The 26,380-nt window shown below is 43.9% G+C and overlaps 1 long non-coding RNA gene across 2 annotated transcripts; it reads left to right on the top strand.

Annotated features, from left to right (window-relative positions):
- Positions 1–24,783: 24,783 nt before the first annotated feature.
- LOC147967606 (uncharacterized) lies at positions 24,784–25,658 on the top strand. Of its 2 annotated transcripts, XR_015603181.1 has the most exons (4): positions 24,784–24,935; positions 25,103–25,186; positions 25,296–25,353; positions 25,430–25,658. It is a non-coding gene; the product is annotated as an uncharacterized LOC147967606 (long non-coding RNA). The 2 variants fall into 2 exon arrangements; XR_015603180.1 differs by lacking the exon at positions 24,784–24,935 and having other exon boundaries at positions 25,017–25,186.
- Positions 25,659–26,380: the final 722 nt, after the last annotated feature.

The following is a 26,380-nucleotide window of genomic DNA, read 5'->3' as shown; positions in this document are numbered from 1 at the left end:
ATCATGCAAAGCAATATGACAATGATGAAGCGTGTCATAATAATGGAACGGTGGAAAGTTGCATGGCAATATATCTCGGAATCGCGATGGAAATGCCATAATAGGTACGTATGGTGGTTGTTTTGAGGAAGACATATGGTGGGTTTATGGTACCGGTGAAAGTTGCGCGGTACTAGAGAGGCTAGTAATGGTGGAAGGGTGAGAGTGCGTATAATCCATGGACTCAACATTAGTCATAAAGAACTCACATACTTATTGCAAAAATCTATTAGTTATCGAAAAAAGTACTACGTGCATGTTCCTAAGGGGATAGATTGGTAGGAAAAGGCCATCGCTCGTCCCCGACCGCCACTCATAAGGAGGACAATCAATAAATACATCATGCTCCGACTTCTTAACATAACGGTTCACCATACGTGCATGCTACGGGAATCACAAACTTCAACACAAGCATTTCTCAAATTCACAACTACTCAACTTGCATGAATCTAATATCACCATCTCTATATCTCATAACAATTATCAAGTATCAAACTTCTCTTAGTATTCAATGCACTTATATGAAAGTTTTTATTATATCCCTCTTGGATGCCCATCATATTAGGACTAATTTCATAACCAAAGAAAATTACCATGCTGTTATAAAGACTCTAAAAATAATATAAGTGAAGAATGAGAGTTCATCTATTTCTACAAAATAAAACCACCACCGTGCTCTAAAAAGATATAACTGAAGCACTAGAGAAAATGACAAACTACTCCGAAAGATATAAGTGAAGATCAATGAGTAGTCGAATAATTATGCAACTATATGAAGACTCTCTAACATTTAAGAATTTAAGTTCTTGGTATTTTATTCAAACAGCATGCAAAGAAAAATAAAATAAAATGACGCTCCAAGCAAAACACATATCATGTGATGAATAAAAATATAGCTCCTAGTAAAGTTACCGATGAACGAAGACGAAAGAGGGGATGCCTTCCGGGGCATCCCCAAGCTTAGGCTCTTGGTTGTCCTTGAATATTACCTTGGGGTGCCTTGGGCATCCCCAAGCTTAGGCACTTGCCACTCCTTATTCCATAATGCATCGAATCTTTACCCAAAACTTGAAAACTTGACAACACAAAACTCAAAATAGAGAATCTCATTAGCTCCGTTAGTGAAAGAAAACAAAACATCACTTCAAGGTAATGTAATGAACTCATTCTTTATTTATATTTGTGTTAAACCTACTGTATTCCAACTTCTCTATGGTTTATAAACTATTTTACTAGCCATAGATTCATCAAAATAAGCAAACAACACACGAAAAACAGAATCTGTCAAAAACAGAACAGTCTGTAGTAATCTGCAGCTAACGCAAGATATGGGACCCCAAAAATTCTAAAATAAATTTCTGGACGTGAGGAATTTATCTATTAATCACATTCAAAAGGAATTAACTAAATATCACTCTCCAAATAAAAATGGAATCAAATCTCGTGAGCGCTAAAGTTTCTGTTTTTTATAGTGTGATCGCAAAGACTTTCCCCAAGTCTTCGCAAATGTTCTACTTGGCACAAACACTAATTAAAACATAAAAAACACAATCATAACAGAGGATAGATGATTAATTTATTACTAAACAGGACCAAAAAGCAAAGAACAAGAATAAAATTGGGTTGCCTCCCAACAAGCGCTATCGTTTAACGCCCCTAGCTAGGCATGATGATTTCAACGATGCTCAGATAAAAGATAAAAATTGAAACATAAGGAGAGCTTCATGCAGAATATGACTAGCACATTTAATTCTAACCCACTTCCTATGCATAGCGATTTTTTGAGAAAACAACTTGTGGGAACAAGAATCAACTATCATAGGAAGGTAAAACAAGCATAGCTTTAAAAATTTAAGCACATAGAGAGGAAACTTGATATTATTGCAAGTCCTACAAGCATATATTCATCCCTCATAATAATTTTCAGTAGCATCATGAATGAATTCAACAATATAACCAGCACCTAAAGCATTCTTTTTATGATCTACAAGCATAGAAATTTTATTACTCTCCACATAAGCAAAATTCTTCTCATTCGAAATAGTGGGAGTATCATAAGAAACTTGAATACTATAAATTGTTACCATATTAAAAGAGTAATGTTCAGAAAAGGGGTAACCATAATCATGAAAAGTTTTATAAATGTAATCACTACTTTTTATAGCATAAGTATCATCACGATAATCATCATAAGTAGGAGGCATGCTATCATCATTATAAATTTGCATATCAAAACTTGGGAGACTAAAAATATCATCTTCATTAAACGTAGAATCCCCAAGCTTGGGACAAACATTAATTGCAGCAAATATATTCTCAAAAACATCATCTTCATCAAACATAGCATCCCCAAGCTTGGGCCTTTTCATATCATAAGCATAATCACCCTCATCATCAATAGTATGGATAGCACCAATAGTATAGCAATTATCATATTCTTCTAAGCAAGTGCCAAAAAGATTTTCAAGATCATAAGAAGTATCATTATATTTCACAATTATATTTTCATGACGCACAATAGTAATAGGAGCAGCATTATTTGGGATAGATATCTTTTTACCTCTCTTCCTTTTTCTTTTCTTCTTCTTCACCACATCATGTGTGGGTTCAATCTTTTTTTGGAGCTCCTTATTAATGAGATTGGTTGAATAGGAGGCTCCTCCTCGTTATCTGATTCATCATAAGAAATAATAGGAGGGTATTGGGAAGTCTCTTCCCTTTCATTAGTATTCTCTTCATCTTCTATTTGTTTTCTTTTCTTTATGTAGTTGGCAATATAAGTATTTTCAATACAATTCACCGCACAATACATATAAATTTCCTCTAGATCAAAACCAAGAAGTTTATAACGGGCAAATTCTAGAAGATGCTTAGTTATACGTTTCATTTCTTCATAGCCCATAAGCGAACTAAGTTCATTATAATGTGCAAGGTAAATCAAGTCATCACAATTTTTGGACACGATTAGATCATGAAACAATTTGCATCGGATAGCTAAATTACCATGTTCATTGCAAAGTCCACAAGTACGGCCAAGAAATTTTAAATTTTCAGCACAATCATCTAGCCTTTCTTGCAACAATTTAGTTTCTAAATACTTATGCCTCTTGCAATATCTGTCTTCCCTATTTGGTGTATACTAGCAAACCCAATGCACTCCACAAAAATTGACATGTTTATAGGAGACATTTTCATCATAACTAGTGCAATCATCATTAGTACCATGGATATTCAAGGAGTTCATACTAACAACATTGCAATCATGCTCATCATTCAAAGATTTAGTGCCAAACATTTTAATGCATTCTTCTTCTAACACTTCGGCACAATTTTCCTTTCCATCATACTCATGAAAGATATTAAAAAGATGAAGCGTATGAGGCAAACTTAATTCCATTTTTTATAGTTTTCTTTTATAAAGTAAACTAGTGATAAAACAAGAAACTAAAAGACTTGATTGCAAGATCTAAATATATACCTTCAAACACTCACCTCCCCGGCAACGGCGCAAGAAAAGAGCTTGATGTCTACTACACAACCTTCTTCTTGTAGACGTTGTTGGGCCTCCAAGTGCATAGGTTTGTAGGACAGTAGAAATTTCCCTCAAGTGGATGACCTAAGGTTTATCAATCCGTAGGAGGCGTAGGATTAAGATGGTCTCTCTCAAGCAACCCTGCAACCAAATAACAAAGAGTCTCTTGTGTCCCCAACACACCTAATACAATGGTAAATTGTATAGGTGCACTAGTTCGGTGAAGAGATGGTTATACAAGTGGTATCTGGATGGTAGATAAAGGTTTTTGTAATCTGAAAATATAAAAATACCAAGGTAACTAATGATAAAAGTGAGCGTAAACGGTATTGCAATGCTAGGAAACAAGGCCTAGGGTTCATACTTTCACTAGTGCAAGTCCTCTCAACAATAATAACATAATTGGATCACATAACTATCCCTCAACATGCAACAAAGAGTCAGTCCAAAGTCACTAATATCGGAGAACAAACGAAGAGATTATGGTAGGGTACGAAACCACCTCAAAGTTATTCTTTCCAATCAATCTGTTGGGCTATTCCTATAGGTGTCACAAACAACCTTAGAGTTCGTACTAGAATAACACTTTAAGACACAAATAAACCAAAACCCTAATGTCACCTAGATACTCCAATGTCACCTCAAGTATCCGTGGGTATGATTATACGATATGCATCACACAATGTCAAATTCATCTATTCAACCAACACATAGAACCTCAAAGAGTGCCCCAAAGTTTCTACCAGAGAATCACGACGAAAATGTGTGCCAACCCCTATGCATAGGTTCATGGGAGGAACTAGCAAGTTGATCACCAAAACATACATCAAGTGAATCACGTGATATCCCATTGTCACCACAGATACGCACGGCAAGACATACATCAAGTGTTCACAAATGTTTAAAGATGCAATCCGATAAGATAACTTCAAAGGTAAAACTTAATCCATTACAAGAGAGTAGAGGGGGGAGAAAACATCATAAGATCCAACTATAATAGAAAAGCTCGCGATACATCAAGATCATACCACCTCAAGAACACGAGAGAGAGAGAGATCAAACACATAGCTACTGGTACATACCCTCAGCCCTGAGGGTGGACTACTCCCTCCTCTTCATGGAGAGCACCGGGATGATGAAGATGGCCACCGGAGAGGGATTGCCCCCTCTGGCAGGGTGCCGGAACGTGTCTAGATTGGTTTTCAGTGGCTACAGAGGCTTCTGGTGGCGGAAATCCCGATCTATTGTGCTCCCCGATCGTTTTAGGTTATATGGATATATATAGGCGGAAGAAGTACGTCAGGGGAGCCTCGACGGGCCCACGAGGGTGGAGGGCATGCCCAGGGGGGTGGGCGGGCCCCCTACCTCGTGGCTTCGTCGAAGCTTCCTTGACGTGGACTCCAAGTCTCCCGGGTTGCTTTCCTTCCAAAAATAAGTTCCGTGAAGTTTCAGGTCAATTGGACTCGATTTGATTTTCCTTTTCTGTGATACTATAAAGCAAGGGAAAAAACAGAAACTGGCACTGGGCTCTAGGTTAATAGGTTAGTCCCAAAAATCATATAAAATAGCATATAAATGCATATAAAACATCCAAGGTTGATAATATAATAGCATGAAACAATCAAAAATTATAGATACGTTGGAGACATATCAATGCTCGAGCGCGCACTTTATCAAGTGCCATCAGGGGAAGATAAAGGGAGGGATAAAGAAGCCGAAAGCGGGCCTCACGCATTACTCATCCAAACCGGGGGAATTAGTGTCTCCACGAAGGAGAATGATCGGGAGAAGAATCTAGAATCCCCCTCCCCCCAAGGAAGGAAAAGGATTGTCTCTGACGACTTGGAAACGAAAGGTTCCAAACGAGGGAAGAAATCTTCATCAGGAGGCACTGCCCCGGAGGGCGTCCTTACGGCATAATGCTCGCAAGGGGGCCAACCCTCCATCGAGATTTAAGTGAATCAAGAGTACTTTTGGTAAATATATCCTGCTTTATCTCCGAGGACAATAATCGAGACATATATCTTGCAGCCTGGCTCGTAGCCCTTCTTAGCAGAGTTCGTCTTTGGGGGATGTTCTTTCGGAGATGATGGAGAGCGAAACGCCTCCCCCTACCTCCCCGCCTCCTGGGACGGACGACCCTAAGGTGTCATCATAGAGGGTTTCTCCTGATCCGCCAAGGCCAGAAGGTAACCCTTTGGCCACCCGCGGTCCGGAATATTCGTCTCCTATGTAGAGCAACAAAAAGAGTCCGGGACTGTCCAGTGGGCAACCGGACGCACTGATGAGCCTTTTGGAGAAAGCGGCTATTTCAGAGGAGCATCGTACTTTAATGAGTACGATGGTTGAGAGGATCTCATCCTCCACAAGTGGGTTGCATGAAGCTTTTACGAGCCTGCTAAGAGTCTTTGAGGTACGCAAAGTAATATACAAATATTTTTTGACAGTACCGCACACGCTAGGTGTCCTCTATACAGATAGTAGCCCCTGAGACTCTGGTTGCTGTCCAGGGGCAGCAAACAGAGGATCATAGTCCCAGGTAAATAACTGCGCTGCTTTCATGTGCAGATGGCTAACTGTCCGGTGGCTGGCCGGACTGCTGAGTTTGCCGGTTTGAGCCGGCAACTTGATGCGGCAGATGCCGACATTGTGCTTGTGAACAAGCGGAATGACGAGGCACAGGGTATGTATTTTCCGGTGGTCGACAAATATTAAGAGGAGCATGATGCTAGTATCTATAATATGTTGTGACTGTAGATGGAGCTACCGCAGTGGAGACCCTTCGGGCAGAACTTGCCCGAGCCAAGGAACAAGCTAGGAGGAGTGATGCGGCCGCCCTAAAGGCGGCAGAAGACTTAAGAGCCGAACAGGCTGCTCATCGCAAAAGCGAAGATAAAATAGCCAAGATGGCTGATGAGCTAAAAGATGTCGCCGGCTGATATGAGCTTCTTGAAAAGGAAAGCCAAGTGAGAGCGGCTGACCTGAAGAAAGTTATGAAAGCAGCCAAGGAAACCCGTTCTGAAATCAGAGTGGTGAAGGAGGAGCTCCGTCAAGCCGGAGATGTCACGGCTGGGAAGCCCTTCTTGTTGCGGACGAAGTTTGGAGATCCGAAGTATGCCCCTTTAGGTCAATTATGGAGTGATGCAGACGCGTATTCGAACTTGGCAATGAGTGCTGCTGATGCGACTGCGTTTTTCAGAGATCAAAAAGATCATGAAGTGGAAAAGTTGTTCTGGTCGTAGTTCAGTGCTCCGACGCGTCTACTGCTGTTAAATGAGCAAATGGCTGAGTGGGCTGAGCTCCCTAGGTTGTCCGGGCTTGCCATGAGGTCTGTCGTGGATCATCTTTGGCCGGAAGGACCAAGGTTGAATAGTTATTTTAGTTTAGTGCAACGATTCCATAGTGTTGTGCCTCATATCGACGCTGTAAAGAGGTTGACGTGCATAGAGGTGCGCGGATGGCTCTTTCCCGTGTTAAGACATACTGGGCAGAGATGGATGCCACCACTATTGCAAACCGGGGTTCGGCCGTAGGCCAGGTCTCGGCCGAGCACTATTTTGGAGAAGTCCTAGAAGGCGCTCATTTAATAGAGGCTCAGTGCTCGAAGAATATTATGTTCGAGTGACATGTATCCCAATTGTAAAAACAATGCTATTTGGATTATAAAGGTTTTTATACTTTTGCCTGAAAGTATTATGATGCCTCCTGTGCGGCTGTTTTATGTTTGTATATAACCTAAAAGTTTGCAGTCGTCGGCTTCAGCCGCCACGCACATAATGCAGGGGTGTTCGGAAAAGCACGTATTCACACTTGATCCAATGCCTTGGTCCATGAAGGAGGTGATAGTGCGGCGAACAAGGCAATCGGACTATATTGCTTTAACGCTTTCACTTAGCCATAGGAGTGTGACAGTGGGGCTACTATATAGCCCCTGGTACCTCCACGCTTATCCAAATATGGTGCACGTACATACATGACCGGGAAACCGGTCCTTCGTTAATGCGGAGGAATCGTGAATATTCCGCTGAGTCATCGAGTGGTTGACCAGTCTCGCGCTTTATCATGACAGTCAGTTTTCGGCTTTCTCTACTGAGGTGCTCACCCAGATGAACCAGGGCACAATCGAAGTAGTTCTCCCGGTGCCACCTTAGAGGATAGAGCGGAACGTAAGGTAGCAAAACACGGTAGGCGGGCAAACCCAACATTTGACCAAAGACATGATTCAGAGCTGATGCATAAAAGGCCAAACTCGCGACGCCGAACACTCCCTAAGGTATTCGGACTTCAGAACATATACCGGGCTGAGCGAAGCCCTTGATAATCAACCCTGAATTTCCAGGTACGTGCATCACTCTGACGTGGCGAAAATGACAATAACATCAGCATCCCTCTCGATTGTGTTAAGTATCTGGAGGGCATAAAGAAACAAGGGACAGTGAGAAAGGTTTACACAGGGTCTTAATCTAAAAAGAAACCTTTGAGCGGGGCCCTGCTGCATGTCGGCGCCTGTGTCTCCGTTGTGCCGTGTCCTGGAAGGGTGTAGCACAATTGTCATCTGCAAGAGAGAAAAAACCCATATGAAAGCCTACGTGCGGAAAATTGGTTATTATTAATAGACCATTGAAATTCAATCTAAGTAAGGTCAAACAGAACTATAGTCTTTTTTACATGCGGGAAGCCCCTAGCGCCACCTATGGGGGTATATCCATCGACCCAATCTCGGGTTTATCTGAACTGTTACAGCGAGGGGTGCGCAGGACTCGTCTAGCCGTGTCTGCGGTCTTGACGACCGATCCTTTATTCTGGTTAGAGGGGTCGTTCAGTGTTCGGCTGCGAAAGCCGCCATACACTCCTCCGCGTGTAAGGAACGCTTTGAGTGTCCGCTAACTGTGATGATGCCACGTGGACTAGGCATCTTAAGCTTAAGATAAGCGTAATGCAGTATTGCATTAAAACGAGCGAGGTTGTTCTTCCGAGTAGTGCTTGATAGCCGCTTCGGAATGGAGCGATGTCGAAGGTTAATTCTTTGGTTCGGAAGTTGTCGGGAAAACCAAATACAACCTCTAGTACTATAGAGCCCGTGCAGCGGGCCTCTGAGCCTAGTACTAGTCCTTTAAAGGTAGTATTGCTTTGGTTGATTCTTGTTGGGTCTATCCCCATTTTGCGGACCGTGTCTTGATATATCAAATTAAGACTACTGCCGCCGTCCATAAGGACTCGGGTGAGATGGTATCCGTCAATTATTGGGTCTGGTACCATGGCAGCCGATCCTCCATGCTGGATACTAGTTGGGTGATCCCTGCGATCAAAAGTGATTGGGCAGGCTGACCAAGGGCTGAACTTGGGGGTAACGGGCTCTATGGTGCATACGTCTCGGAGCGCGCGTGTGCTCCTCCTCTTCGTTACGTGAATCATGTTCACTCTTTTGACTTCTGTTGGGAATTTTTTCTGTCCCCCCAGTGTTTTGTTGGTGAGGCTCATCCTCGTCTTCACATGGTGTCTCCCTCCCCTTGTGTTCGGTGTTTAGCTTGCTGGCCCGCTTAAAGACCCAGCATTCTCTGTTGGTGTGATTAGCAGGTTTATCGGAGGTGCCGTGAATCTGACATAATCTATCCAGAATCTTGTTTATGCTGGACGGTCCATCTCTGCTGCCTTTGAATGTTTTTTCCATTGACCGGGTCGAGAGCCCCAGAATCCGGCGTTTACCGCCGTGTTGTCTGGGCTGTCTTTGTTGCTTCGACGCTTGCTTTTATTGCGTCGTGGTTTTCCATTGCCATCCCTGACTCCGGATGTGCTTGGGTTGCTGGTGCCGCTGCGGGCCAGCCAACTATCCTCACCCGCGCAAAAGCGGGTCATAAGGCTTGTTAGGGCTGCCATTTTCCTTGGTTTTTCCTGGCCGAGGTGTCTGGCAAGCCATTCGTCCCGGACACTATGTTTGAAAGCCGCTAAGGCTTCGGCATCCGGGCAATCGACAATTTGATTCTTCTTAGTGAGGAATCTATTCCAAAGCTTTCGGGCTGACTCTCCAGGCTGCTGAATTATGTGACTTAAATCTTCTGCATGCGGAGGTCGGACATAGGTCCCTTGAAAATTAGCCCTGAAAGCGTCCTCAAGCTCTTCCAAACTTCCAATTGAGTTTTCTGGGAGGCTCTTCAACCAGTGCCTAGCTGGTCCTTTCAACTTTAAGGGCAAGTATTTGATGGCGTGGAGATCATCTCCACGAAACATGTGGATGTGAAGGATAAAGTCCTCAATCCAGACCCCGGGGTCTATTGTTCCGTCGTATGAATCTATGTTCACGGGTTTGAATCCTTCTAGGAATTCATGGTCCAGTACCTCGTTGGTGAAACATAGGGGGTGCGCGGCACCCCTGTATTTGGGTGTGTCTGACGGTTGTATTGTTCGGTTTTGATTCCGAACTATTATTTTGTCAGTAAAGTCATTTGGGCGGTGATGATTCTGTGCCAGAACGCGCTTCCTAGGTTCGTAAATGGACCTGGTCAAACCGCCTTTTTTGTGTAGGTCCACACTTAGGTCGTGTGCTGACTTTTGTACGTCATCGTTAGCCGCCCTGTCACGACCACGGGGTGGCCGGTCCGGTTGATCGGTCATTTTATTTTCCAGCTGAGTGGGCACTAAGGCCTCATCGTCGAATTCAGGCAACAACTTGCGCTTTGGATAGCTTTTTGTGTGGCGATTACCGCCGTACTTTTCTTCTATGTCAAGCACTTTATTCCATCTGCTGTTGAGCGTATTCTGCGCGGTCTTAAGCCTTTGCTTCTGCTTCTTCAGGCTCCGCGCGGTTTCAATGAGCCTTTTATGAAGGTTCTCTTGTTCCAAGTGTCTTTCAGGGATGATGTGTGCATCGTCGTCCGGACTATTCATGTCTCCGGAGACAGGTTGATGAGTTTTACCCTCGGGGTTGTCGTGACCTGGCAACGGCTCCGTACTATGTTCGTCGTCCGCTAGTTCACCCTGCTCCACCGCTGGGTTCATGTGGTCGTTGTCTCCTTTGGGGTCAACCGGGGTGTTACTCTTTCTTGCACTATTATCGCTGTTTTTGCTAGGGCGGGATTTGGAGCGGCGCTTATGCCGTCGCTTTGGTTGCTTCTCGATGGAATTGTCCTTTCGCTGCTTCCTCCTGTTCCTCATCATCATTTTCTTGGGTTGTATCCACCATGTATATATCATGTGATGAAGTGGCAGTCTAGCGCCCTGCGGGCGGTGGTTCCTATTCATTTCCCGCATCGTCGTCCATACCGTCGAAGTCTTTGGAGCCGAAATCAAGCATGTCGGTTAAGTCGTCGACAGTGGCTATTAAGTGGGTAGTGGGTGGGGGACGAATTTCTTCGTCGTCCGCTTCCCACTTGAGAAGAACACAGTTCGGCCAGGGGCCTCTTGACAAGGAGAGAGACCTTAATGAATTTAGCACATCGCCCAAGGGTGAGTGCTGAAAGATATCCACGAAGGAAAACTCCGTGATCGGCACCCTATCAGATTTGATAGGTACGGACACAGGCAATTTGGAGAACGTGGCCAGGGACGAATCCAAAGGTCCGGCAACACAGGTCTCGTAGGAGGTGAAGTCAGTATTCGGCTCTATCGCCGCTGGGTGTGCGGCCTCTGGGCGGGGTCCATCCACCCGTCCTCGGATGGCGCGATCTGCTCCGGATCAAGGGCCGGGGTCGCCACAAGTGTGATCTCCCGAACACTGTCTGGCGGTAGAGCTAAGTCATGCCCGTCGTGACTGTGCGGCGCACCTGACGCGGGCTTGAATCACTCGATCAAGTCTCCGCGGATGTCAGTAGTATAGTTCAAACTTCCAAACCTGACCTGATGGCCATGGGCGTAGCTTTCAATCTACTCCAGAAGGCCAAGCGAGTTGGCCCGCAGTGCGAAGCCGCCGGATACAAAGATCTGTCCGGGGAGAAAAACCCTACCCTGGATCGCATCGTTGCCGATTATCGAAGGGGCCATCGAGCCTCATGGTGACGACACAATGGAACTCTCAATGAAAGCACCAATGTCAGTGTCAAAACCAGCGGATCTCAGGTAGGGGGTCCCAAACTGTGCGTCTAAGGCGGATGGTAACAGGAGGCGGGGGACACAACGTTTACCCAGGTTCGGGCCCTCTCGATGGAGGTAATACCCTACTTCCTGCTTGATTGATCTTGATGATATGAGTATTACAAGAGTTGATCTACCACGAGATCGAAGAGGCTAAACCCTAGAATCTAGCCTATGGTATGACTGTTGTTGTCATACGGACTAAAACCCTCTGGTTTATATAGACACCAAAAGGGGCTAGGGTTACGCAGGGTCAGTTACAAGGGAGGAGATCTACATATCCGAACGGCCAAGCTTGCCTTGCACGCAAAGGAGAGTCCCACCCGGACATAGGACGAAGTCTTCAATCTTGTATCTTCATAGTCCAACAGTCTAGCCAAGGAATATAGTCCGGCTGTCCGAGGACCCCCTAATCCAGGACTCCCTCAACCATATCATATCACTTATATGATTGCATGTGATGTTTATCCTTTATGCATCTTATTTTGCTTAGTTCGGCGGTAGCATTATAAGATGATCTCTCTCTAAATTTCAAGGTATAAGTGTTCGCCCTGAGTATGCACCATTACGACAGTTCGTCGTGCCGAAACACCACGTGATGACTGGGTCTGATAGGCTCTATGTTCACATACAATGGGTGCAAGACATTTTTGCACACGCGGAATACTCGGGTTAAGCTTGATGAGCCTAGCATATGCACACATGGCCTCGGAACACTGAGACCAAAAGGTCGAGCATGAATCATATAGAAGATATGATCAACATAGTGATGTTCACCATTCAAAACTACTCCATCTCACGTGATGATCGGACATGGTTTAGTTGATATCGATCACGTGATCACTTAGATGATTAGAGGGATGTCTATCTAAGTGGGAGTCCTTAAGTAAGTAATATGATTAATTGGACTTTAATTTATCATGAACTTAGTCCTAGTAGTTTTTGCATATCTATGTTGTAGATCAATAGCTCACGTATAGCTCCCCTATTTTTTTGATATGTTCCTAGAGAAAAATAAGTTGAAAGATGATAGTAGCAATGATGCGGACTGGGTCCGTGATCTGAGGATTATCCTCATTGCTGCATAGAAGAATTATGTCCTTGAGGCACTGCTAGGTGATGGATCTTTTGCAGGAGCAGATGCAGATGTTATGAACGTTTGACAAGCTCGGTATGATGACTACTTGATAGTTTAGTGTGTCATACTTTACGGCTTAGAACCGGGACTTCAAAAACATTTTGAATGCCAGGGAGCATATAAGATGTTCCAAGAGATGAAATTCATATTTCAGACTCATGCCCGAGTCGAGAGGTATGAGACCTTTGAAAAGTACGTTTCCTACAAGATGGAGGAGAATAGCTCAACCCGTGAGCATGTGCTTAGAATGTATGAGTACTACAATTGCTTGAATCAAGTGGGAGTTAATCTTCCAGATAAGATAGTGATTGACAGAGTTCTCTCGTCACTATCACCAAGTTACTGGAACTTCGTGAAGAACTATAATATGCAAGGGATGACGAAAACGATTCCCAAGCTCTTCGTGATGCTGAAATCGACGAAGGTAGAATTCAAGAAAGAGCATCAAGTGTTGATGGTTAATAAGACCACTACTTTCGGTCTACAAGGGTACGTAGACATACTCTCCCCTCTCGTTGCTATGCATCTCCTAGATAGATCTTGCGTGATCGTAGGAATTTTTTTGAAATACTGCGTTCCCCAATGATACGTCTCCAACGTATCTATAATTTTCAATTGTTCCATGCTATTATATTATCTGTTTTGGATGTTTAATGGGCTTTACTTTGCACTTTTATATTATTTTTGGGACTAACCTATTAGGCGACGGCCCAGTGCAAATTGCTGTTTTTTTGCCTATTTCAGTGTTTCGCAGAAAAGGAATATCAAACGGAATCCAAACGGAATGAAACCTTCGCGAGGATCTTTTTTTTGGAACAAACGTGATCCAGGAGACTTGGAGTGGACGTTAAGGAAGCAGCGAGGCGGCCACGAGGTAGGAGGGCGTGATACGTCTCCAACGTATATATAATTTTTGATCGTTCCATGCTATTCTATTATCTGTTTTGGATGTTAATGGGCTTATTTATATACTTTTACATTATTTTTGGGACTAACCTACTAACCCAAGGCCCAGTGCAAATTGCTGTTTTTTTGCCTATTTCAGTGTTTCACAGAAAAGGAATATCAAACGGAATAAAACCTTCGGGAGAGTTATTTTTGGAACAAACGTGATCCAGAGGACTTGGAATGGACGTCAAGCAACCAATGAAGAAGCCACGAGGCAGGGGGGCGCATCCTCCACCCTCGTGGGCCTCTTGTGGCTCGAACGACCAACTTCTTCCTCCTATATATGTCCACATACCCCGAAAACATCCAGGAGCACCACGAAACCCTATTTCCACCGCCGCAACCTTCTGTACCCAAGAGATCCCATCTTGGGGCCTTTTTTGGAGCTCCGCCGAAGGGGGAATCAATCACGGAGGGCTTCTACGTCAACACCATAGCCTCTCCGATGATTTGTGAGTAGTTTACCTCAGACCTTCGGGTCCATAGTTATTAGCTAGATGGCTTCTTCTCTCTCTTTGGATCTCAATACAATGTTCTCCTCGATCTTCTTGGACATCTATTTGATGTAACTCTTTTTGCGATGTGTTTGTCGAGATCCAATGAACTTTTGGTTTATGATCAAGTTTATCTATGAACAATAATCACTAGTAGAAAAAGGGCCATTTGTTCCGGTTCATAAGGCCCATCTATCCCGGTTGGGGAACCGGGACTAAAGGGTCGTTACTAATGCCCTAGGCCTTTAGTCCCGGTTTTTATACTAACCGGGACAGATGGGCCGCCACGTGGCCTCTCCGGCGAGCCCAGGCACAAGGGCCTTTGGTCCTGGTTGGTAGCACCAACCGGGACCAATAAGCTTCCACGCGTCAGCATTTCAGGGGCTGGTTTATTTTGAAAGGAGGTAGTTTAGGGGTTTTGGGGGTTAATTTAGGTTGGTATACGTAGCTAATAGAGAGATGTGTTCTCTCTTATCTCCGTGCTACTGCTACTTCTATGCCTAAACATGACTTAGATTGAAGTGAGGCAACATGTGGTGCATGTCGAAAGTAATACTAATCCAAACTTGATCAAGTTTGGATTGTACTACTTTCGACATGCACCACATGCATGTTGCCTTCACTTCAATCCAATCCATGTTCATTTCACCCACAGATATATAATAACTCTTCATGCTCGCATCATGCATCATCATAATAACAGGTCCTACTAATCATCATCATAAAAGTTCTACTCGTTATTAATAACAAGTCATACGATCATCATCATGATAGTCATCAAACCAACCCTACTTAATTGTTCTTAGCACATGATCATCAGTATTATGTAGGACCTAAATACCCTCTTTAAGGTAAAATAGCATAAAACAATATAGACTCTGACTCTCCATTATGGAGAACGGAGATCATCCTGTCTCCAATTCTTGCGCTTCGCTTCGTTTTGCTTCCAAGAACCTCCTTACGACTATCCATACATTTTTTCCATTTTTTGATTAGCATGTCTCCACTTCTTTGAGAAATCTGGTATGGACAGTTGAGATTCGTAGGATGACCTGGATATATGTTCAAAACACGAAGGCTGCCATTCTGATACATCAAATGAGGCACACAATCCTCTGGGATTCTTTGTTGAAAACATAGTAATAACTTCATAGTTAGCAATGATGTACTAGTTTTAGAAGTATGCAAAAGATGCATGGATGTCGTAATAGTAAAAAATCTTACCAGGGTATCTCCATGGTAGTTACCGTAGTTCAACACGTGCACTAGTGGCACGTATTGACCATAATGTTGAGGAGTTTGATTGTAGATATTGTAGTTCTCATTATCAGTACAAAATCCGACCAGATGATTTTTCTCCTGATAAGTTAATTCGGAGCCATCGGTGTACTAGATTTTGTCTACCATCTCCCGCACATTCTTTGAAGAATGAAAATATGCTGTCAATGGAAATAAGCTGTCAACTATTTTGAAATAAACAATATAAATTAACTACTAACTATGTTTGAGAAACTCACATAGCGGTAGAATTGGAGACGTGTCAACAAGGACCTAAATGTCCATATTGTCTTGCTCGATTTCAGGATCACCAAGATCCATGGTGACAAGCATACCCTCATCAAAACCATACATCTTGCAAAGTGCTTCCCATTTTTTGCAACCAAAATAGGTTACGCTCTCAGAATTGTACAACTTTACTTCAAAATCCACATCATGATGAGTCCTTAGGTGAATTTTCTTTGTTTCAAAACTTTCATGGTCTTCAAAATCCATTCTCTCCAAGACATAGCATCTTGCATGCCATGGGATAAGCTACTCGAATGGTAAAAGATGAAAATTACATGTTGAAATAGTTGTAGTCATGCTTAATTACGAAAAAATACTTCTCGTCGTTGCGTACCATTTTAACATCGAAGGTCTCCTCGAGCTTAATGCTGAAGCGCCGATCATCGTCCAGGTGAGGCCTGTCACACAAACCTCGATCGTCGTGGCACTAGCTGCACTTCCCCAGGAGACTTTCGTCGTCTGATGACGACATTTCCTACGTTCATAATTCAAAGATTAAACTTGTACAATTAAATATATGTACTACAAAAACTAAACTAGATCATTATTATTCATCACGGGTTGACTATCGGCCTGTCGATTCTTTTCTTGAAAACTCTCAGCTCACGTGGTGTATATATTCGACTCTCGGTGATGGTCGCTCCTCACTTCGTCCCTGAGTGCATTACACCAAAATGTCTAGCACACGAGAACGAAGGAGATGCGACCCCCACGACAACAGTCGGGATTCTTCGTCCTCTCATATATATATGTGGTGGAACTCTCCTTCACTGATTCCTCTTTGACATTTGCGACCGTCGGTGATGGTCGTTACTCCTTCTTCCCCTAGTGCATAACAAAGGTCTAGCACCCGGAGAAGAAGGAGAAATGACCCCCACGACAAACAGTCGGGATTCTTCGTCCTCTCATATATATATATATATATATATATATATATATATATATATATATGGTGGAACTCTCCCTCACTGATTCCTCTCTGACATTTGCGACCGTTGGTGATGGTCGTTACTCCTTCTTCCCCTAGTGCATAACAAAGGTCTAGCACCCAGAGAAGAAGGGGAAATGACCCCCCACGACAACAGTCGGGCTTCTTCGTCCTCTCATATATGGTGGAGACTCGACAGACTGAAAGTCAACCCGAAATATCATTTAATTATCTTTCTAAAAAAGTATTTGTCTGGTCTCACCTCGAGGTCGGAGGGGGTCGGTGACAGGGATGACGACGGGGATGATGGAGGGGGGGCTCCTAGATTTCTGTGAAAACAAAAACCCTATAAGCTATCAACTAATCATATGCATACGCCTTGCATAGTGCTCTCCAATTTTAGCATTCAAAGTAGGAGTAGTTTTCCAATTTGAGCATTCAATAAGCAAAATCAAATCACAAAATAAAGTAGTATTCAAACTAGGATGCATTCAATTATAAGCAAAACTACATCATCTCTTGCGTCCTTACATCGTCGAATATTATACCTAATACACCTCGAATACTATCATACATATAACATCGCTAGTACAACTAGAACCGTAGCGCCCGACGGGTATCGGCACGGGCGATGGACACCCAAAGAGAAGGAACCATCACAGGATCGCTCCACTGAGATCCCTGAAGAACCTGCCAGGTATTGTCAAACCTTCCCTCCAACGCAACCATGTAGCGACAGACGTGCTCGTCCTCCTCGCTAACACGGTGACGTACCACCTCTGCGGTGTCCGGAAGCCTCGGCACAGTCACTGGCCCATGCGACCGCCACCAAACAAGGATCGGGTCAACGACGGGCTGGCTCCTCACCAACCTATGCCCCCCGGAAGGTAGCACATCCCAAAACCATCCCGGCGGAGCCCAGTCCCGGACATGGCCCCTCTGATCAAGCCAGCCTCCTCCGCCGAGTCGACGACGAGGATGCGGGATAGGAATCCTCGACATCGATGCGGGAATAATTGCTTTAACTAAAAAATAAACTAGTTCTATTAATTTTCTTGCTAAAAATAAACTACTTTTATAGTAAAATAAACTAGTTTTATTAAATCAAGTAGTTCAACTACTAAGCACTTACTATAAATAGAAAAAGTAGTACTTACTAAAAATAAACTACTTCTATATATAGTAAAATAAAGTAGTTTTATTAAATTAACTAGTTCAACTACTAATTAATTAAGCACTTACTATAAATAAAATAGTTTTATTAAATCAACTAGTTAAACTACTAATTAATCATTTACTATAAATAAACTAGTTTAACTAGTTCAATACTAATTAACCACCTCCGCGGTGTCCGGAAAAAGAAAAAATAGGAGAAGAAGAAAGGATTAATAGAGGAGAAGATCGAAGAAAAAAAGAACAAAAAAGAGGAGAAGAAGAAAGGAATAGAGGAGAAGAAGAAAAAATAGAAAATATTCTATTTTTTATTCTTCTCCTCTATTCCTTTCTTCTTCTCCTCTTTTTTCCTCTTCTTCCTCTCCTCTTCTTCTCCTTCTTCTTCTCCTTCTTCCTCTCCTGCTTCTTTTTCTTCTTCTTCTTCCTTCTTCATCTTTTCATCTTTTTCCTTATTTTACTTTTTCCTCTACACTAACCTAAAATGCACTAAACTAAAATCGATATCTACTAACAATCTAAATAAAAAATTAATACATATATGAAAAAAGGGGGCTCACATCGGGGGCGGCCGGCGAGGGCGACGACGGCGGGTGGCGGAGGGCGACGACAACGGCGACGGGGGGTGGAGGGCGACGGAGGTGGGCGGAGGGCGACGACGGGGGGCGAAGGGCGACGACGCGGGGGGGGGGGGCGGAGGGCGATGGCGGGGGGCGTAGGGCGACGGCGGGGGCGATGGAGGGCGACGGCGACGGCGGAGGGGGCGGAGGGCGACGACGGCGGCGACGGGGGGCGGCTCGGGGGCGGCGGAGGGCGACGGCGACGGGGGGCGGCTCGGGGGCGACAGAGGGCGGGGGCAACTGATTGTGGAATTTTCACAAGTCCAACTTATATAACCAGAGCATTGGTTCTGGTTCCTGGCAACAACCGGGACCAATGGCCCCCTTTAGTACCGGTTGGTGCCACGAACCAGGACCAAAGGTCAGTTTTCGGTAGCCCAAAGGGCGGGAAGCGGCAACCTTTGGTTCCGGTTGCTGGCACCAACCGGTACCAAAGGGGGGCATTCGTACCGGTTGGTGCCACGAACCGGTTCCAATGCCCCCCTTTAGTCCCAGTTGGTGGCACCAACCGGGACCAAAGGCCTCGTGCTGCCCGTGCCCAAATGTTTAGTCCCACCTCGCTAGCTGAGAGGGGCGCGCAGTAGTTTATAAGCCCCACTGACGCACCCCTCTAGAGCTCCTCTCCATTGCAGGCTTTCGGGCCTAATTGTCACTAGTATGCCTGATGGGCCTACTGGGCCTTCTGCGGTCCTGAATACTGGCCCATGGTTGGGTTTCTAGTCGTATTCAGGCCGTGGAGGCCCAGTAGGTGGCATATTTTTTTATTTTTTCCTTGTTTTTTGCTTTATTTATTTTGTTTTGTTTCTACTTACAACAAAAAACTTATTTATTTTATTTTATTTTGTTTCCAATTACTTACTTATTATGTAATTTTGTTATTAAAGTTTCTAACAAAAAAAGTTCTTTATGAAAATTATTTTTTCTTTTAATGATTTTCAACAGAAAATACTTTGATAATTTTAGTTGCATCAGTTTTATATGTAATTTTAGTTTCAATAATACTAGAGGTTGCTTATAATGTTTTTAACAGAAAATACTTTGATAATTTTAGTTTTATAAATTTTATTTATGTTATTAAAGTTTATTTTATTTTATTTTGTTTCTACTTATATATTTTATTAAAGTTTATATTATTTTGTTTCTAATTACTTATTTAATTTATTTTATGAATTATGTTTGCTATTAAAGTTTGTAACAAAAAAGTTCTTTATGAAAATTCTATGAACTCCTGACTTTTTGTGTGTTCAAAATGCACCATTCAAAGCCACATCATCAATTTTCAACCCTTTCTGACTTCATTTGTTATTTTTCATGCATTTACTGATTATTTTGAGCGAAAAGACCCTGAAATTGAAAAGCATTTACTGATTATTATTGAGCTATAAGCCAAATCATCAATAAAATTCTTTTTGCTTTTAATGTTTTGAACAGAAAATACTGTGATAATTTTAGTTGCATAAATTCTATATAATTTTAGTTTCAATAATACTAGAGGTTTATAAAATGCAACATTCAAAGCATTTCAACAAAACATTCAAAGCATTTCAACAAAATGGACAATCTGTTTCGAGATATCAGGGTTTCATATGGAAACTCGTCTGTTACAACATGCATTTCAAATGAACTAGGAAAAGGTTGAAAGTTGGCATGGTATCATCATAATAGTTGTGGAGAGAAAGTCTTCACTTTTTTTCGGTTGTGTCCTTTGCTTATTGCACCGTAACCATGGATAATCTTCATGTTTATCAGGATGCTTGGGTCAGCATTGACTTTGAAGGGAGGAATTTCATGAAACTTTTCATAATCTTCGGACATGTCTGTCTTGCCCTCCACTCCCACAATGTTCATTTTTCCTGAAAGAACTATGTGGCGCTTTGGCTCATCGTATGATGTATTCGCTTCCTTATCTTATCTTTTTCTCGGTTTGGTAGACATGTCCTTCACATAGATAACCTTTGGCACATCATTGGCTAGGAAGAACTGTTCGTCAGTGTACCCAAGATTGTTTAGATCCAGTGTTGTCATTCTGTAGTGTGTGTTTACCTGTACCCCGCCTCCAGACAGATTGACCCATTTGCACTTAAACAAAGGGACCTTAAAATCATTTCCGTAGTCAAGTTCCCATATGTCCACTATGTAACCATAATATGTGTCCTTTCCCCTCTCGGTTGCTACATCAAAGCGGACACTGCTGTTTTGGTTGGTGCTCTTTTGATCTTGGGCGATCGTGTAAAATGTATTCCCATTTATCTCGTATCCTTTGTAAGTCAATACAGTCGAAGATGGTCCCCTGGACAATGAGTACAGCTCATCACAAACAGTGTTGTCACCTCTAAGACGTGTTGCCAACCAACTGCAGAAAGTCCTGATGTGTTCACATGTAATCCAGTCGTCACACTGCTCCGGGTTTTTGGAGCGCAGACTGTTCTTGTGTTCATCGACATACGGGGTCACCAAGGTAGAGCTCTGTAGAACTGTGTAGTGTGCTTGAGACCAAGAATGCCCGTCCATGCATATTATTGAGTCCGCTCCTAGCATGCCTTTTCCAGTCAGTCTCCCATCATACCGCGATTTAGGGAGACCTATCTTCTTAAGGCCAGGAATGAAGTCAACACAAAACCCAATTACATCCTCAGTTTGATGGCCCATGGAGATGCTTCCATCTGGCCTAGCACAGTTACGGACATATTTCTTTAGGACTCCCATGAACCTCTCAAAGGGGAACATATTGTGTATAAATACGTAGGCCGGAATGAAAATCTCGTCGACTAGATGAACTAGACGTTCGTCATGATATTGAAGAAGGATGGTGGGAACACCAGCTCAAAACTGACAAGACATTGTGCCACATCACTTCTTAGCCTTGGTATGATTTCTGGATCGATCACCTTCTGAGAGATTGCATTGAGGAATGCACATAGCTTCACAATGGCTAATCGAACGTTTTCCGGTAGAAGCCCCCTTAATGCAACCGGAAGCAGTTGTGTCATAATCACGTGGCAGTCATGAGACTTTAGGTTCTGGAACTTTTTCTCTGGAATATTTATTATTCCCTTTATATTTGACGAGAAGCCAGTTGGGACCTTCATACTGAGCAGGCATTCAAAAAAGATTCCCTTCTCTTCTTTGATAAGAGCTTAGCTGGCAGGACCTTCATACTGCTTTGGAGGCATGCCGTCTTTTTCGTGCAAACGTTGTAGGTCTTCCTGTGCCTCAGGTGTTTCTTTTGTCTTCTCATACACGCCCAAGAAGCCTAACAGGTTCACGCAAAGGTTCTTCGTCACATGCATCACGTCGATTGAAGAGCGTACCTCTAGCTCTTTCCAGTAGGGTAGGTCCCAAAATATAGATTTCTTCTTCCACATGGGTGTGCCTCCCTCAGCCTCATTCGGAAAAGCTAGTCCGCCGGGACCCTTTCCAAATATTACGTGTAAATCAGAGACAATATCAAGTACGTGATCACCGGTACGCATGGCGGGCTTCTTCCGGTGATCTGCCTCACCTTTGAAATGCTTGCCTTTCTTTCGACATTGATGGCTGGTCGGGAGAAATCGACGATGTCCCGGTGTTGGGGAACGTAGCAAAAATTCAAAATTTTCCTACGTGTCACCAAGATCTATCTATGGAGAAACTAGCAACGAGGGGAAGGAGAGTGCATCTACATACCCTTGTAGATCGCTAAGCGGAAGTGTTCAAGTGAACGGGGTTGATGGAGTCGTACTCGTCGTGATCCAAATCACCGATGACCAAGTGCGGAACGCACGGCACCTCCGCGTTCAACACATTCCTTGATCCAGCAAGGAGAGAGGGAGAGGTTGAGGAAGACTCCATCCAGCAGCAGCACAATGGCGTGGTGGTGGTGGAGGAGCGTGGCAATCCTGCAGGGCTTCGCCAAGCACCACGGGAGAGGAGAAGGACTTGGGAGAGGGGAGGGCTGCACCAAAGGCAAAGGTATGGCTGCCCTCCCACCCCCACACATATATATAGGGGCAAGGGAGAGGGGGGGCGCAGCCTTGGCCCTTCCTCCAAGGAAGGGTGCGGCTAGGGAGGAGTCCCTCCTCCCCAAGGCACCTCGGAGGTGCCTTCCCCCTTTAGGACTCTTCCTTTCCTTATCCCTTGGCGCATGGGCCTCTTGGGGCTGGTGCCCTTGGCCCATATAGGCCAAGGCGCATCCCCTTACAGCCCATGTGGCCCCCCGGGGCAGGTGGCCCCACCCGGTGGACCCCCGGGACCCTTCCGGTGGTCCCGGTACAATACCGGTGACCCCGAAACTTGTCCGGTGACCAAAACAGGACTTCCCATATATAAATCTTTACCTCCGGACCATTCCGGAACTCCTCGTGACGTCCGGGATCTCATCCGGGACTCCGAAAAACATTCGGTAACCACATACAAACTTCCTTTATAACCCTAGCGTCATCGGACCTTAAGTGTGTAGACCCTATGGGTTCGGGAGACATGCAGACATGACCGAGACATTCTCCGGTCAATAACCAATAGCGGGATCTGGATACCCATGTTGGCTCCCACATGTTCCACGATGATCTCATCGGATGAACCATGATGTCAAGGACTTAATCAATCCCGTATACAATTCCCTTTGTCTATCGGTACGATACTTGCCCAAGATTCGATCGTCGGTATCCTGATACCTTGCTCAATCTCGTTACCGGCAAGTCTCTTTACTCGTTCCGTAACACATCATCCCATGATCAACTCCTTGGTCACATTGTGCACATTATGATGATGTCCTACCGAGTGGGCCCAGAGATACCTCTCCGTCACACGGAGTGACAAATCCTAGTCTCGATTCGTGCCAACCCAACAGACACTTTCGGAGATACCCGTAGTGTACCTTTATAGCCACCCAGTTACGTTGTGACGTTTGGCACACCCAAAGCACTCCTACGGTATCCGGGAGTTGCACAATCTCATGGTCTACGGAAATGATACTTGACATTAGAAAAGCTTTAGCATACGAACTACACGATCTAGTGCTTTGCTTAGGATTGGGTCTTGTCCATCACATCATTCTCCTAATGATGTGATCCCGTTATCAACGACATCCAATGTCCATGGTCAGGAAACCGTAACCATCTATTGATCAACGAGCTAGTCAACTAGAGGCTTACTAGGGACATGGTGTTGTCTATGTATCCACACATGTATCTGAGTTTCCTATCAATACAATTCTAGCATGGATAATAAACGATTATCATGAACAAGGAAATATAATAATAATCAATTTATTATTGCCTCTAGGGCATATTTCCAACACCCGGGTACACATTCTTCCTGCATCTGTCTAGGTATATATACTTTCGGTGTCAGCTAAACAGTGCGTGCATGCGTGGCATCCCTTGTTTGTTTGTCCTGAAAGGTTACTAAGAGCGGGCCAATCGTTGATGGTTACAAACAGCAACGCATGCAGGTTAAATTCCTGATGTTTGTGCTCATCCCACACACGTACACCGTTTCCATTCCACAGCTGTAAAAGTTCTTCAACTAATGGCCCTAGGTACACATCAATGTCGTTGCCGGGTTGCTTAGGGCCTTGGGTGAGAATTGGCATCATAATGAACTTCCGCTTCATGCACATCCAAGGAGGAAGGTTATACATACATAGAGTCATGGGCCAGGTGTTGTGATTGCTGCTCTGCTCCTCGAAAGGATTAATGCCATCCGCGCTTAAAGCAAACCATACATTCCTTGGGTCACTTGCAAACTGGGCCCAATACTTTCTCTCGATTTTTCTCCACTGCAACCCGTCAGCGGGTGCTCTCAACTTCCCGTCTTTCTTATGGTCCTCACTATGCCATCGCATCAACTTGGCATGCTCTTTGTTTCTGAACACTCAACCGTGGTATTATAGGAGCATACCACATCACCTTCGCAGGAACCCTCTTCCTGCAGGGCTCGCCCTCAATATCACCAGGGTCATCTCCTCTGATCTTATACCGCAATGCACTCCATACCGGGCATGCGTTCAAATCCTTGTACGGATCGCGGTAGAGGATGCAGTCACACTAGTAGAAAAAGGGTCAAACGTGAAGCACATTAGTGCCGGTTTGTATTTGAGCCGGCACTAATGTATACATTAGTGCCGGTTCCAACGGCTAGCCGGGCCGCTTTCATAAGTACTGGTTCGTGGCGAACCTTTAGCACCGGTTCGTGCCACGAACCGGTACTAATCAGAGTGGTGGCAGGATGTTGTCAGACTGGGGCCCCTCCAGCCCCTTTAGTACCGGTTCTTGGCACGAACCGGTACTAAAGGTCGTCCTACATAAACCCTTCGTCCACCCGAGCTCGCTCTGTTCTTCTCCTTTCCCCTCTCCTCTCTCTGTTCTTCCCCTCTTCCTCTCGAGCTCATCACACATTTTTCCCAAAATTTGTCAAGATTTGAAGGCCCCCATCCATTCAAATGATCACAAAGGTTAGCAACTTTGTCCTTTCATCTCTCATTGCTAGATTAGCTCTTGCAATGCTTTATATAGTGATTAATTTGTGAGTTTAGTAATTTGGGAGGATATATATATATATGCTAGTATTTGATTTATATGCAATTTGAGGTCAAAAATAACACTTAGTTTGCATATGTAGGTGTGGTTTACTTAGTGCCTTCTAAATCTCCGTCGTAACCACCATCGATCGCCCGCACCGTCCCGTCGCCGGCACCACCTTGTGGTGAGCCTCTTATTCATGAAATTTTATATAAAAATTGATGTTTGTGTGATTTGGATATATAGTTACTCGTATAATTATCTTACCCGTACGTTGTTTGTTATACATATAGTGCCATGGTTTTGATATCCGTCCCCGTTGGCCCTCGTCCTTGTTATGATTCGGATGTGGTATATATATTCTCTTTTAAAACTAGTTGCATTTCGTGTTTATGACCCATGAAGTTGACATAGAAATTTTTTCTAGGAGGTATGTGAACCAGAAATTCCAACCAACCCTATTGTCGAGAGGTTAAATTTAGTTGAAAGAGAAAACGAGTACTTGAAAGAAAAATTGAAAAGAATTGAGGGGGAGAAGATGGAATTGGAGTTGCATGTTCCCGATGTCGTCGATGATCACAAGATCAAGATGGAGAAAATGCGCTTGAAGATTAGAAAGATTAGAAAATATGCCATCGATAGTGAGGCTTGGTATCATTATGTTGTTGGATCCATTGTTACCTTAGTTGCGATCTTGATCGCATTTGTTGTTGCATTTAAATGCTTTAGCTAGAGAGTTATTTGTTTGTTGCATTTAAGTGTTGTATGAACTTTATGTATGAACTTGTATTAATTTGCTGTATTCAGTGTTGTGTAATGAAGGTGAGCCGGCAAAGGATGTACGATGACCGATGCTCTCCCCAGTTCATTGAGGGCGTGCATACTTTTCTGCTTGGGGCTGAGGCAAACAAGCGGGGCGGATGGTTTTGTGCCTTGTCCATGTGCTGGCTGTAAGAATGGTCAAAATTACTCTATGTCAAGAACCATTCACGTCCACCTGTTTAAGTCCGGTTTCATGCCCCACTATAATGTTTGGACCAAGCACGGAGAAAGAGGGGTTATGATGGAAGACAATGAAGAAGAAGAGGACGACGATAGCTATCCTGGCCATGGGTTCCCTGAATACGATGATACAACAATGGGGGAAGAAGCTGAGCTGGTAATGCGGGAAGAAGCTGAGCCGGCAATGCGGGAAGAAGCTGAAGAAGAGGCATCAGATGAGCCCGTTGATGATCTAGGTCGGGCCATTGCCGATGCAAAGAGAAACTGCGCAAGTGATTTGGAGAAGAAGAAGTTGCAGCCCATGTTAGAGGATCACAAAAAATTGTTGTACCCAAATTGCGCAGGTGACAAGAAAAAGCTGGGCACCACACTGGAA

Source organism: Triticum urartu, chromosome 5A, assembly GCF_056163025.1.
Source record: "Triticum urartu cultivar PI428250 chromosome 5A, HENAU_Tu73, whole genome shotgun sequence".
Taxonomy (NCBI): domain Eukaryota; kingdom Viridiplantae; phylum Streptophyta; class Magnoliopsida; order Poales; family Poaceae; genus Triticum; species Triticum urartu.
The sequence above is the reverse complement of the archived record's forward strand: the minus strand, read 5'-3'. Positions and strand labels throughout refer to the sequence as shown.